The following is a 15,092-nucleotide window of genomic DNA, read 5'->3' as shown; positions in this document are numbered from 1 at the left end:
AACCTCAGTTGTTGAACCCCCTAACATCCAATGCCCCTTTCTTCATGAAGCTTGCCCTGAATTTCCTTTGATTGTCCAACCAGCAATGGCAGAATACTTGTGAACTGACTTCCTCCTTAGAAGATCAGAAGAAACTATCTATCATTTAACATTGTTATCATTTTTAGGGGCTTCTCCTATAGGAAAACACCCTAAATTCCAGGACTCATTAGAGAAGCAGTGGCAAAGGCAAAGAAGGGCAAAGAGACTGTGCTCCCGGGAAACAGATGTGGGTTGGAATCTTGGCTTTGTTTTGTATTAGCTGTGAGACTTTGGTTAGTTAAAGGCGCCTCGGTTCCTCACCTATAGAGATGAGTGTGTCATTAGGGATTGTGTTTGGCTCAAATTATCAAAACAACAGTGGCTGAAACACAGAGGGCTTTATTTTTCTGATGAACTATGAAGTCCAGAGGAAGCAGTCCCGGGCTCTATCTTTCTCATAATTGTAACTTGGCTCCTCTACCTCAAAATGTGGTGCTGTTAAGAAAGACGGGGAAGGTGAAGACAGAAGTGCAGGCCTCTGAGTTTGCTCCCTTTAAACAAGGCTTCCCAGGAACCCGCTATCAACCTCCACTTACATCTCATTGCACAGAACTGTGTCATGTGGATCTTGAGCTACAAGAGAAGTTGCACAATGTTGTGTATGCACAGGCATGTGTGTGTGTGTGTGTGTGTGTGTGTGTGTGTGTGTGTGTTTTAGTCTGGACACATCGTTTCCTCCAAACAGCTGGTGAGAAAAAAGAAGATGGTTACTGGGTAGCAGCCTCTTGCCACAGTGAGAGCGCTTTGCTTCCTAAAGAACGGGGAAGCAAGACAGCATAAATACTGGAAGCCTCTGACTCCTGTTCTTTAACCTTCTAGGTTACTCTTTAACTCAATTTTCTTCTATGTTTCATCACTTCTTTTATATCTTGACTTTATGAATGGAATAAGCAGGCAATATTACTATTTCAGGTCATGTCCCCTTCCCCATAAGAGATGGTTATTCAATTCACATTTTAAATTCTCAAAGTGAAGTGTGATAGAGCAATATCAGGTTACATTTTTGTATTTTACTATTTCACAAAAGTTCAATTTTTCCCTTTAATGCAAAAAACTTCTTTTAAGTAATAAGGGAACAGTTGATTCATAAAGCTGTACAAAACACTGTTTAGTTGTAAGGTTTAAGTGCCAGCCAGCACAGGCTAGAGTGAGTCTTGCTCAATGACTGTAGTATTTTCACATTGACAACTTAGCCCAAAAGCAAAGGAGTCTCTCCATCTCTTAGCTCTGAACAATGAACCTAAAGTTTAAGGACCATTATTAAGAGAAAATCTTATCTGAAGAGCAACTCTCATTCCTTCTTCCTACTTCCTCCTTCTGCCCTGATGCTCCATATTTTAGCCTTGACTGAAGAAGGTGCCAAATCAGGTACCCCAGAAAAAAGAATCTGAGGTAGTTTTGGGGGGATGAGAAATGAAATAAAGAAAGAGGGTCATGTTCAGGATCTGTGCTCTGCAAAGTGGGAGAAGGCTTGTCAGAAGCCAGTGGTTGACTTCATATTGACCTCTGCCTCAAAACCTGCAATAAAGGAAAAACTCTTGTCTGAACCACAGTCATCCACCCCCTTCAAATTGTGACGTGTTATTTTTAGTTTAACCATAGTCTCTGTGGCTATGGTTTCCCAAAGTTATTTCTAGCTCTAACTGATAGTGTTTATGGTCAGAAAAATCAGACCTACTCTATCCTCACTGATTTTCCTTCAGATATCATTACAGGATTAATAGTGAATTCCTCTAAGAAAAATTACACCTACAAGAAAAAAGGGAGAAAAAAAGAAAGCAAGAATCACATCACAGTTCTGTGGATAAGGGGCCAATACTAAACCTGACAAGCTTAGGGGCGGCCTGCATGGTGGCCTTCCTTCAAACTCAGAGACTAAAGTAACAACATAGGATGTTCTGAAATTAAAACTTTCTAACTAAAAGCAGTTCAAGGTAGGTAGTCATGTTCTCATGTTCCAGGGCAGTATTTTTCCCTAACAAAGGTCAACCTTCACCTTAACTGAGCCTGCCTGGCGTTTTTGCATCTAAGATAACATACCTGATAACATACCTTTGGAATAACAAAGTAATTTCCGTTTATCTGGACCCCTTGAAGCACAACCAAAGGGGAGAACACAAATCCCCTCATTGTTATTATCATCCTTTTTATGTTAATTGCTGTTAACTATCCTGTACCCATCTATGTAAAATAAGTATATGTTTATTCATTTTACTTTTTATCCAGTCCCAGAGGTACTACCCTCTCAGCTTTGCTTTCTTCTGCCTCCCTAATCTATCACCAATGAAGATCATGTAACCCCCTTATATCTTGCCCTTTGATTCTAATGGATACAATAAATGGTGAAACTGCCATTTTCTAGAGCATTGTTTCAGTCCATTGAGGTTTTGCTTCCTGGCAATTTTCATCAGTTTGACTCAAATAAACTCATAAAAATTCTCTACAGGTGTGAACATTTCTTATGTTGACAGTTCTACTCTAGATACTCTCCTCTGGGAAATTTTAATTCTAATTTAGAATGCAACAGTCTGACTCCTGTACTCCATAAAATAAATCAGTTGTTTGATATGAAGCTAATTAGAATTTGAAAATCAAAAAGTGAGTATATTTTCATAAGAGGTCAACTTTGACTTGGTATTAATGTCAAATAAGCTATTAAAAATGATTTTTCTGTCCGTAGTTTATGTTGAAACCTGAGCAGGAGGTAAATGGAATCAAAGTGGAGGACAGTTCCACTTGATATCTTTTCTGAGCTCCCCTCACACTCACTCACAAAGCTTCATTCCACCAACACTCTTGAGTATCCACCCTTAAGATGACAATCCCCTTGCTGCTTCTTCTAGAATTCTGAGAGGGCAGGTGGAGGGCCTCAGGGTCCATTTTCACCACTGTAGAGTGGTCGAGGAGCAGGGCAGTGGCAGGGTGGCCCGAGCGCCTCCGCACGTGTTGAGCAATCAAGTCCATGTCACTTCTTCTCAAGGTAAGTTCATATGATTGTAATATTATGTCTTCTTTCTGCAGACTGCTGCCAGGTTCCATGAAACTCAAAGTGAGGAAATTTCAGAAAACCACGCTTTATCAAAGCTCCAAATTTTCACATCTGATCATTTAATAATGTTTTCCTTTGCCATTTGACTTTTACATGTCACTTCAAGAATGTTTGGCCCACAAACCAACAAAACAAAGTCTTCCTTTATTTCATGAAAAAATACATCATGGAGTGTGGGAGCATTCAGTTCTTATGAATGGTTTTGCTTAATATTTCTGAGTTGTTGGCATTTCATTATTGGTTTGCCCATCAATGAATTAAATGCAAGCATTTTTTCTTTAAATATTTTAGCTCTGGACACGGGAAGCCGGCCAACTGCAGCCCATTGACCAAATCTAGTGTGTCACCCGTTTTTGCAGAGCTTGCAAGCTAAGCATGGTTTGTACTTAAATAAAATGTGCAGCACATTCATTAGGGAGTGCTATTGGGCTGTCAAAGGGATGAGTAAGAAACAGGATTGGGCAGAGGGAGATGAACTTAAGCAACCTTGGCTGACCCTGTAACAGGGTGCAGAGCAGCAGTCCCTGAAAATGGCAGAGAATATCCCCCACAAACCTGAATTGGGGGATGGGGGAAGTGGACAATATGACAATTAAGATAGTTTGTATTACAATGGCAGGTTGATAGCTGTGCTGCTGCCCAGGGCAAAAGGCCTGCCTGACTCTGAGAGCATTCAGGGACTCATGACATTGCCAAGGGAGCTTATACAGTGTCTGCTTGAGAGGCAGGGGCCAATGCCCTGCCCTGTGTTATGGGTAATTCTAGTTCTGAAAGAAGGACAAGACAGCCGAAAGAAGGTAAAAGATATGGGGGAACTGGCAAAAGTAATACATTATAGGAGGGGCTGGATATGAGGTCACATAGGAAGTCCCAAGCTGGCATTTAAAATAGTGGGCGAGCTGAGAGGGAAGCAGGCAGACATGAGGAAGAAGCCATGAAGTAAGGTGCTTCCACCACGTGGGCCTAGTGTAGTAAGGAAGCAGGCAAGTGGTCTGCAGTGGAAGAAGTCACGCAGGAGGAAAGGGGCAAAGGGAGAGCTTGTGGGGCTGTGCGGGGACCTGCCTAGCCAAGCACGGATTCATGAGAGCTGGTTTGGGGCTGAACTGAACTGTGACCAGGAATACAGACTTCTGCTTCCCTGAAAGATGTACAGAGAAGCCACTCTCTTGGGAGGTGTGCCTACCTGGACTCCACCATGATCCAGTGTAACATGGCACAAGTTTCCCTGGACCACTTTATGGAGGCTGAGGACAACGTACCCCAGATCCTGAAGGAGAGAGCTGCTGAGAAGATGGTGACTCTAAAACTGCAAGTGTACCTTCCAGAGGGAATGGGGAACTGTTTGTGCAGCCGGCTTAAGAACAAGTAAGGATATGGGGAACTTCTGGCATGTTTTTGCCTTAAAGCCTGGTGGGGAGCAAGGGAAGTGCTGGGTCTCGTGGGAGAACAGGAATCTGATCAGGAGTGCTCTCAGCCCCCCCTATGTTGGAATCCTGTAATTAAAAACCTGTTTCCTTCAACACTAATTGTTGGGTCATGCATTAAGTCCACGTGTGAATGGGCCCTGGTTTGCTCAGTTCCAACCACAGGGGGAGCTCGGGAACTGGGACCTTCCTTCAGAGTTGTCAGGGATAAGTTGCTGTGAACTGGAGCTCTTTCTGGATGGAGGAGTAACTTTGAGCAAGGCAGCTTTCTTAGTTAAAGCAATCCTCAAAGAGAGATGAGTGAAGAGGATTAACATTCTCAGCAACTGGGGGAACAAGTCCTTCTCTCCTGAAGAAGCTCCAGGCTGGTCTATGGCCTTCCCTAAGATTAGGCCCACCCCTCTTTGGGTTCCTTTTTTTTGTAGCTCTGTCCTGTAGTTCCTGGGTTTCATGACATGAGGAAGCACAGAAAGAAGGAAGCAGGGAATAAAGCTCTTAAGAAGAGAATGGAAGGACATTTCTCTTTGAGAATTAGAGTTAAATCTAAGTTACTCACTCCAAGCCCACTCAGGGTAGGGACCTCCCAAGAGTGAAAGAAGAAGCAATAAAAAGTGAAATAGTCAATACCAAGAGTAGAAGAATAAAAAAGAGAACAGACCATCAGAGGGCACAGTGGAGGCCCCATATGCCTCCCTGATCATGCTAAGTATTCTACCTTCTGAAAAAGGGCTCTGTTATGGTCTGATGCTGTAACCCCGGGGGCAGAGGAACACAGAAGAAAAGAAGGCAAAGTCTTGAGCTCCCTTTTAAAGGTGACCACCATTTTCTTCCCTTTAACGCCAAATCTCTTTAATTAACCCTGACTTTTGCCCCAAATATTTTCTTAAGAAGGATCTTTTCTCACTTGTTGGCAACTTTTTCGCTCCTGCATAATTTGCTTCAGATTTCATGGCATCCAGTAAGCTGACAAGGTCAAGGTTACTCTTATACAAATATTGACCAAATGGCACCCCCAGCTGCCCTCTTAGAGTTTGTGGTATAAATTCACAAAGGGAGAGAGAGCAGACTCTGAGGTGTTTGTGTTATCTCACCTTCAGGGATTGTGCTTTGTATGTGACAAGTAGTCAGTAAACATTAAATCAGTACAAGTCTGACTCATAGAAAGGTGAATGACTCATCGACATCACATGGAGAGAGTGAGCCAGAAAAGTGGACCACAGATCTTGATTCCAAATATTCTTCAACACCATCTAGTTATGTTTCTATTATTATGATTATTATAATTTGTTTCCTTCATTCTTCTACCTTTTTAAAGCATCCCCTTACTGGCACATAGTTGTTAACATCACTTTTATTTAGAAAACTTATACTATAGTGCTTATGTTTCTATTTATCCTTTAGTATTTAAAATCTAACATGCTTACAGTAGCTTCTGATCAATGGAAGTTTTTGCAGAAGATATGACAGCATCTGAATGGATAAGGAGATTAAAAAAAGAGGGTTGATTTAAAGGCTTTTATACTTACGGATGCTCTGTAAAGGAAATTACTCCTCTTGCAGTGACATAAAAACCTTGGTGGTGGGACAACTGTGATAGAACAATAAAAAAAAAAAATTGAAAACAAACAAACAAACCACCTTGCTGGTAATAAAAGGGAAATGATGCAGACTTCAGGAAAAAGACTAGAAAATTTAGTGCTTGAGTTGAGATAAAGCCTAATTTTAAAAATAGCTGTTTCAACCACTTAATGAAATGCAATAAAAGTGCATAGTAAAGGTAGTGATAGTTTTCCCTGTATAATTTAAAGATGTAAAATAAATCAAAGTTTAAAGTTAATACCTTAAAGCACACAAAATATTTATCCACTGTTTTACTTTGTTAACAGTAACCATTTGTTGTCTAATTCATCCTCCCATCAGAAGAAATCTTCTTCAGGTCAGGAGCTATTTAGTCTTTTCTGTCATTTTCCCTTTAACAAGAACAGTCCCTGGTACCCAGTACTTAATAAATAAGTGAAGGAATTTTGTGACACCATGTTTCCATCAGAGAGTATATTGGTCCCACCTAAGGTTTTATTGAAACAATTTGGATAGATTCACTACACATAAAAACACAGGCATAAATAGAGCAAAAGTTGTCTTTCTCTGCCTATATGAATTCATTATTTCAATTTTTATAGATGCTGTGTTTTTTTTTGGACCCCAATACCTCATCAAACCTGTTGTCAAAAATTTTTATATCAATAATTTATACTTTGCTGTTAATCAGTTGTTTTACTTTTTTAGACTAGGTATAGGAGGTAGCATTTTAATTTTGAATTTTATTGCTAATGGTAAAATTAAAATCTTTTTCGTAGCAAAAGCAAACAAGAGTAGTAAGTAAATTTGGGGTGGTTTTCTAATAATTCAAGTAACAACTTCCTCTGTTTTTGCCAAAGGTTGTCTGTAGACCTTGCAATGTTGTCTGAAGACAGACTAGAAAATGTGATAGAAAAAGTGAAATAAATATTTTGGATATAGAGTTATTTTTTTATTAAAGATTTTTATTTATTTATTTTTAGAGAGGGGGAAGAGAAGGAGAAAGGGAGAGAAACATCAACGTGTAAGAGATACATCGATCAATTGTCTCTTGCACAGCCTAAACCAGGGACCCTGTCTGCAACGCAGGCATGTTATAAGTTTGAACAAAAGCTATCACTTATATTTACTGTAAACTATATTGTTATTATCCATTTTAAGATACATAATTACCTTAATCCAACCAATGATCCACCATTATTTTGTTTTAAGAAAGAAACTAGAATTTAGAGAATCAGGTGGCTTTTGACTGGCCACACATACAATATGTACAAGAACCAATGTTTCAACTCAAGTCTCACTTCAAAGCTCATGGTTTTAATTATTATGTAATCTCCCATTAAGAAACTTTGATGCTTATTAAAAACTTGGCAAAAAGCTAATTCTTACAGCAGGCTGTACTTTACAGCAAACTTTTTTGGGAAATGACTGTTTCATGCAGAATGCATGCTTACAGCCACGCCTCTGCTCAAAAAGCTATCCTTGAATTAAGCACTATTATTCAACTTGGCTTCTTCAAGATGGTCACCCTTTGGATTCTGCTGGAAGTGTCCTCTTTGTTAGAGTCCTGTCTGCTTTGTATGACCTACCTTCCTCAAGTAGGGACACTATCTTAACCAGCTTGGCTATGGAAAAAAAGTAACACTCTTAATAGAGGCAACAGAAAATCTAGGCTTTGACTATAACATTGGGATTAAGTGACAAGGGAAATAATGCCCACATTATGATAACCTTTCTATCACAATTAGGACCCAATATTCTTCTCATGTTCTATAATAACTTACTTTCAAACTAGATCTGTCTAGATAAAGTAAGAGTTAGCATACAGGAAGGAAGATGATAGTAGGTCATTAAATTAAAAAAATTAGCTTACTTAATTTGAAGCCTGAAGGCCTCGGTTTAGGTATTTGCAGCTATAGACCTAGAACAAATTGCTTAATTTCTTTAGGCCTTGACTTGCTTTTCTGCAATATAGAGACAATAATGTCTACCTCTTAAAGTGGATCAAGGCTAGAATGCAATAACATACCTGAAGGTGTTTCTTAAATTGTAAAGAACTAAGTAAGTATGTTACCACTACAGATAAAGTATTTTATCAGTATATTATGCCCAATCATCTTTTAAAAATGTGTTCCAAAATACTCCTCAGCACTAGGAAACAGATATTGTGAATTCCAAGCAATTATTTTTTAATCTGTTCAAAATTGAGCAGGATGTGGGTGTGTACCAGACAACATTTGATTTTTCCATAATTTCCACAATTAGAAAAATTACAAAGATTTATGGAAGAGGGAATCACATGCTGAGTTTTAAACTAAAATGGATGACAAAAATGAACTTAGTGTAAAACAGTTGTTAAGATTACACTGTTCAGATAGAAATCAAGATGTTCATTCTTAAAAGTGAGAATGAACATAGACTCAGATGAAAACACCTCTAAATATTTTCCTCAATTTTGATCAGTAGTTGAAAACATTAATTTTATTAATTCATAATCATCACTGATATTTGTATAGTCTTATATAGTTGATTTGTTAAATAGTTTCAACTGAGAAAAATATGTATTCAAAGTTTTTTATATTATTTCAAATGCCTTCTGAATTATATCAAATATTCCTTTCCGATCCATAGCATTCTTCTAAGAATCCATCATTTCCTGTTACTTTCAGTTATTTAAAATCTCAGTTGGTCCAATCTCAAATGTAAACCTCAAATTTCAAATGTGATTTAAACTTTATCCACTTCTTACCTACCAAGCTTCCTCATCCCCTCCCGTACTGAATCTGAGCTGGGCCTCTGACTCAGTGGGGAGCATGCTATGCCAGTTCTGAGTCTACATCATAAGAAAGCCTGGCAACTTCTTATTTTGCACTTTTGGAAGCCCTGAGCCATCATGTAAAAAATCTGGCATGTCAACATATCATGCAGAAAGCTCACATGGAGAAAGAGGAAGGGGCCACATGTAAATGGGCTCCTTGGGCATGAAAGCCTGGTCAAGGCACCTGATGACTGCAGCTCCAGTTAACTGTTCTTGGAATAGAAGGAATAGAAAAACCAGCCAAATAGGAGCTCAGTTGACCCTCAGAACCATGAGAGAAAAGCCACTGCATTCTGGTGTGGCATTGACTGGAACATTGTTCATTCCCATTTCTCACTGGCCAGTGGGGAGAGGACATGAGGTTTTCTTTCTCCTCTCCCTCGTCCTCTTTTGCTTCTAGCTTTCTGTATTGGGGACTTTGAGAGGAGTAAAAGAATATAGACAGTCTTTTTTTCCTAACTGCTCCTGTATCAGGTGATGTGTGGGAATTGGCCTGTACCAGGTTGTTAGAGCTGATTGTTAAGTTTTCAGAAATTAATTGGGCCAGTTGTTAAATATGCTATTATTAAAAACTTAAGCTATATAGAAGTATAATTAAATTATGTTAAAAGAGATAATGAATACTCCAAACTTGTCATATTCTATTTTATTATATTTTACTATTACTTCATTTCCCAGTGTATTTACACATATTGTACTTGTATGATAGAAGTATCACATAATGGTGTGTTACTGAACATTTCTTTTCAACTTCACAATAGGTGGTGTCACATTGGTTGCTTAAAATTAGCCAAGGTGGGGATCTTTCAGCCATAGAAATAAGCAAATATTATAAATCAGTGCTTCTCCATCCCCTCTGGATTGCTTGCTGACTGTTAAACCTCTGCCAACATACTGTAGTGCTTTATATCTGTATTGTCTTTGGTCCATCCTGGCTGTTGGGGGATCTCTTCACTGTGGAAGGCGTGAAAATGCTCTTAAGGAGTAAATTCATGAGGTTTTTGAGGGTATCCTGTGAGACCTCTTATTACCATTGTTCCTAATGTGGTGAGCTCCTGCTCTACATCCTCATTTTGGCCTTTAGAAGAAAACCTCTTAACCTCTTGCCAGTAGGTCCTTTTTGCTAGTGGATACCCTTATTTGTGTAGCAATCCAAAGCAGATCAAGCCCACCATCTTCCTTGATGTCCATCTGACCCATCAGATAAGTAGGGCCTGAAGGTAAAGAAATGTGATTATCTAAAGGGTTTACTGTTAGTCTAAGTAATAGTGAGTGCTCTGGTTGGGTTCTCCAGGAAGCAAATTCTGACATGAGCTTAATGTACAGGATGTATATTAATGAGGAGATTAAAGAGGAAGAAAACTTGGGCAGAAGGAGAAGTTGGGCTGAGGTGCCATTACTACAGAGCCTCTCCTTACCCCGTGGGGACTCTGAAGTTGAAATGGCCCCTCAGAGTTCTGACCTGCATTGATATGTGGTCTTCCCATGGGGCATGTGACCTTGGCGCAGGAGGCCCTCTTCAGCTGAGGCAATTACCAAAGAGGACTGACAGTCAGCAACCTCCCCACCAGCTCAGGGTAGAGGGGCATGGGGGGATCTTTCAGTCTTGAAGGGAGGATCTGACGATGGCATTGCTCTCATGATAGCTCTTCCCTTGCGCTGCTTGAATCTACTTATTTCACATGAATTCTGGGGCCAGCTCTTACAGGATTCTGGGGGGCTGTTGGGGGAAACTTACAGAAGGACGATAAGTCAGATAAACTACTGCCCCCACCACTGCAGTTAGCTCCAAGGCCACAAATAATACTCATTCTTTCTCTCTTTTGCTAACCACTTAAAATTCCCTTCACCCTTAAACAGTGCTTCTGCTGGTTGGTATATGGGGCTTACTTGGTGGGAGATCCCTCATCCCTGAAGGGTTCAAGACCCTTCTCAGGCTGTGACTGCTGCATTTATAATGGGTAAGTTATTTAACTATGTGTGCTAAAATAGTTGGGCAAGGGAATGCTGAGAGAAGCCCAAGGAAATTACCTGTGTGCTAAACATATCCTCTTGGGCCTCTTTGGGTAATAGCAGTTCTTACACCTCATGATTGATGATCAGGTAGTTTAGCTCTTCTGAGACAGTGATTCCCACTTTACCTGCTAGTCCTTCGGCATGGGCTGCCAGCAGTGGGAGGCAGCAGGTGTAGCTTAGCTAGGTCTCCTGGTGCATGCATTCTCTCTTTGGGATCCAAAATTCTAAATTCACAGAAGTCACACTTACGAGGACCAGAGAATGACTTCCCTAAGAGAATATTAGAAAGTGTACTTAGCCTAAAAAGTAAATTAGTTTACACTTTTATTATATAACTTCTGTTGTGTATCACTGTGCTAGGAATTATAAAAGACAATTATTATTCTACATAAAATGACAAATAAAACATATAAATAACTAGACCCAATTCTAAAACTATTTCTAGCTAGTGAAATATAAAATAAACCAGTTCAGTGGTCAGTATTAGTGTGAAATTTTTCAGAAATGAATTTGAGCAGATACATTGGCAACATTTGGATTGCAGTCCATTGAGATTTAGTTCTTTCTTTAGATTCTTTCCTCTTTGACTAAGAAGTTGGCCCTGTGTGGGATGAGGAGCCTCTGAAAGAATTTTCAGAGAACTAGGAGAGCACAGACTGGAAAATAGAGTACATTAGGTGTGCTTCTTGATGTTTACAACCCAAGTCTTCACTATCACTGGGCCCTGAATTTGTAATTCTCTCTGACCCACTGTGACACACCGCTCTGCGCTTTCACACTTTGTCTGACAAAGGAGAGAGAACAGCAGCTACACGTCCACATGCCAGACAGATGCTGACGCTAATACGAACACTAACAGTGATTGATAATGGCAAATGTTAGTGTGGGGTGAACTAAGTAACCCACATATATAGCTAATGTTAGTTCTTACGACAATACTATGATGAAGGCGTCATTATTATTTTTATTTTACAAATAGGATGTGGGACATGGAACAACCAGGAGGAATGATTACTACCAGAAGGAAAAGGGAAAAAAGGCGCTGTAAGATTTCTGTTGCATCCGTTAGCTGCTTTTCATTAGCCGCGTTGCCCAAGTTCTTTTGCTCTGGTGATTACAATTTCCAAATAAAAAATCAGGACATAGGACTTTAACAGATGCTTTTTGTGCCTCTTGAGGAATGCGAGGCAGCCAGTGCTGTGAGACTGAGGAAGTGCAGGCGCGGAGGCAGACTGTCTAGTCTCGCATTGTCCCTGTGGCCACCTGGGTGACTCTGGGCAAGTGGCTCTCTCTGAGCCCTGCTTCTCCACCTGTAAAATGAGGTTTAATGAAATGTGGTCTTGCCGATTAAACATGACAGCCAATGCAAAGCACTTAACCTAATGCCCCAGTTATGAGAGGATGACATGCGAACTCTATTTTGGAAAATGCAAGACCCATGATTATTCTTTTTAAGCCTATCTGAATTTTGTTCCATTCTTAGCTCAGAGTTCAAGACTGTCCAGTACCTTTCTTTCCTTTATTTTTTTTTTCTCCTAAGATCATATTTTCTAGGATCCCAGAGCAGCTTTTCTGACCAGTTTTCGTTTTCTTTTCTTTTTTCCCCAGCTGATAAGATAGCTCATTTTGTTGTTGTTAGTTGTCTGGATTTTCATGATTTGGTGATTTCTGTGCTGATTATATAATTAGAACTGTCACATTAACTATGTTCCCTTTAGCTTATCAACAAAGAAACTCAGAGTTTTTCTACTTAGAAGTTCACCCCAATGATTATACTTAGGAATTCTTGAGGCTGAGACAGAGATGTTAGATCCCCAACTCAGGTTCAACTGTAAAAGAGCTGCCTCTTGGAAGTACAGGGACTTCTTGGCTGGCCTTTCTGTTTTAGGAGTCTCTTTTTGGGTGGTGTCTTTTTGTTCATTATTCAGGTAGACCACTGTCACATGACCAATTATTTTCTAAACCAAAGAGCTCCTCTTCAGCAAGTAGGTGTGCTGAGAAAACATCAGGGTTTGTCCATTATGCAGGACCGGCTTCATAGGCTTCCCCACTGTGGCTGTACCAGGCTCTGTGCTCAGAAGGGCTCCAGGCTTGGGTTTAATGTTCTGTGGTTACTGTCATGAAATTCTTAATTTTATATTTGAATTTGGGTTCTATAAGTGCAATCTAATGGGACCACAGGCTATGTGATGAGGGGTTGGAGCCTGCTTCACACATGGTCCCTCCTCTTGATGTGCCACTGCCTGATAGATATTTGGCTGTGCTCTACCCAGTGACTGCTGTCCTCTTCTGACTCCGTCTCCTTTCTGTGGGGTTGTGTGCAGGCTCAAGGACAGCTGGAGGCAAGAGTGACCCCATATGCTGAGTTAGGGAGGGCTGAGGGGTCCCATGACAGTGAAGGTCTGCTCTTGCCCAGTGAGTACCCCTGTGCCAAGGGAATGTTACATTAAATGTCAAATAAATATGATGACAGGCTGAGAGACCTCAGAAAAAAGAAAGAGGCTGTTTCCTTGCTTTTTTAAAAAGTATATTTTATTGATTATATTGTTACAGTAGTTCCAATTTTTTCCCCTTTGCTCCCCTTGGCCCAGCACTCCGCTCCCCCAGCAAACCGCCTCCCCCCCAAGTCCCTGCCCATGGGTCATACATACAAGCTTGTTTCCTTGCTTTTTGAACAAGAATCCATGCATTTCCTTCTTTCACTGGGCCCTGCAATTTTATGTAGCTGGCCCATTCAGGGACAAGAAGGAGGTGCCATCTTGCAAGGTGTGTGACACTGTGAGTGTACTTATCTTAACATGCAAGGCTGATCAAGGGTCTTATGACAACTGGAGACTATGATAGGGCCAGGTCTAGCGCAGCTCTGTTAAATGGCAGGTCATCTACTGGTAGGTTCTTAGGGACATTTTGCCAGTCTTCTCCCCCACCTTCAACACACTTATGTGTTATAGGCATAGTTTCTGTTACTTCTCCTCATACTGAATGCAATGCACAAAAAATTCAAACATGTTTTCATAGAGTTTAATCCAGAAAAGTTGAATTCCAAGAGCATCCCATAGTATGAGAGTGGAATAAAATCAGTGAAATTCTTGCTGGCCTGCTTCTAGATATATTTTCTACATACTTTATATATTTATATGAACTCTGCATTAGTGCTAAATCACACATCTAATTAACATTTCAATTAATAGTCATAACTTATGAATTGTGACCACTTGACTTTTGGGAGCAGGTTGGGAATCCATATGCTGAAGGAGTCTCGGGTTCCCCTTCAAGCATATCTATTTGTGTTCAGTTTGATGCAGGTTCTCCCTAAGGAAGTTAAGCTGGGTGTTATCATGAACTTTGGCTTGTTCCTTCTTCTTAAGAAAATGGTTGCTTTGGACAATCCCAATTGAGGCTGCTTATACTCACTGCCTAAGTGAAAAGTCTCATTGTGCTCCATGTAGGAGTTTTTCATTGCACAACCTCTCTCCAAAAGAAATAAAAAGCAAACTGTTCTCATTCTCAGTTTTACCAACTTAGTTCCTCTTACAAACATTACATAATGTCTACTTAAAAGTCCTGAGTAAGATTTCCAAGTAAGGTCACAAAGCAAATGTGGCACCTTGGTACCCTGTGTTTGGTTCAGAAACCCTGGTTTCTAACCCCTGCCCTGTCATTTATAAGTTGTGAAAAGGAAAAGAGATGACATATGAAGAAGATGATGTATGAGGCAGAAACTGGGACAGAGTAAGTATCACCTAAGTATTTATTGTTAAAATAACATTCAGATTCTCATTATGTCTCAGAATGGAAGAAGCATTATCTGTTACTTTATAATTTGATTAATGTCATAGTTAGGATGATAGTTTATTTGAGTTAATTTGATTAGATGTGTAATTATGGGATTTTAGTTCTCATTTTGTCAATCTCTGTACAAATTTCACAGGAAGCAACCAGGGAGATTGGGATTTCCTACCAGTAAGTTCTAGTTGGTTGTGTGTCTGAAAGCCTCTCTCTCCAGAGGCCACATGACTGTGAGTTCTCTGTGGCTCTTAGGGTGCTCAGCAAGGATGCACACGGGCCTCCTCACCAGTGAGATTTGACCCCTATCCCAGGGCAAGGTGCCACAGAGCATCAGGGG

This window comes from Furipterus horrens, unplaced genomic scaffold (assembly GCF_987537825.1).
Source record: "Furipterus horrens unplaced genomic scaffold, mFurHor1.1.pri manual_scaffold_6, whole genome shotgun sequence".
In the NCBI taxonomy this organism is placed as follows: Eukaryota; Metazoa; Chordata; class Mammalia; order Chiroptera; family Furipteridae; genus Furipterus; species Furipterus horrens.
Note: the sequence above shows the minus strand (reverse complement) of the source record.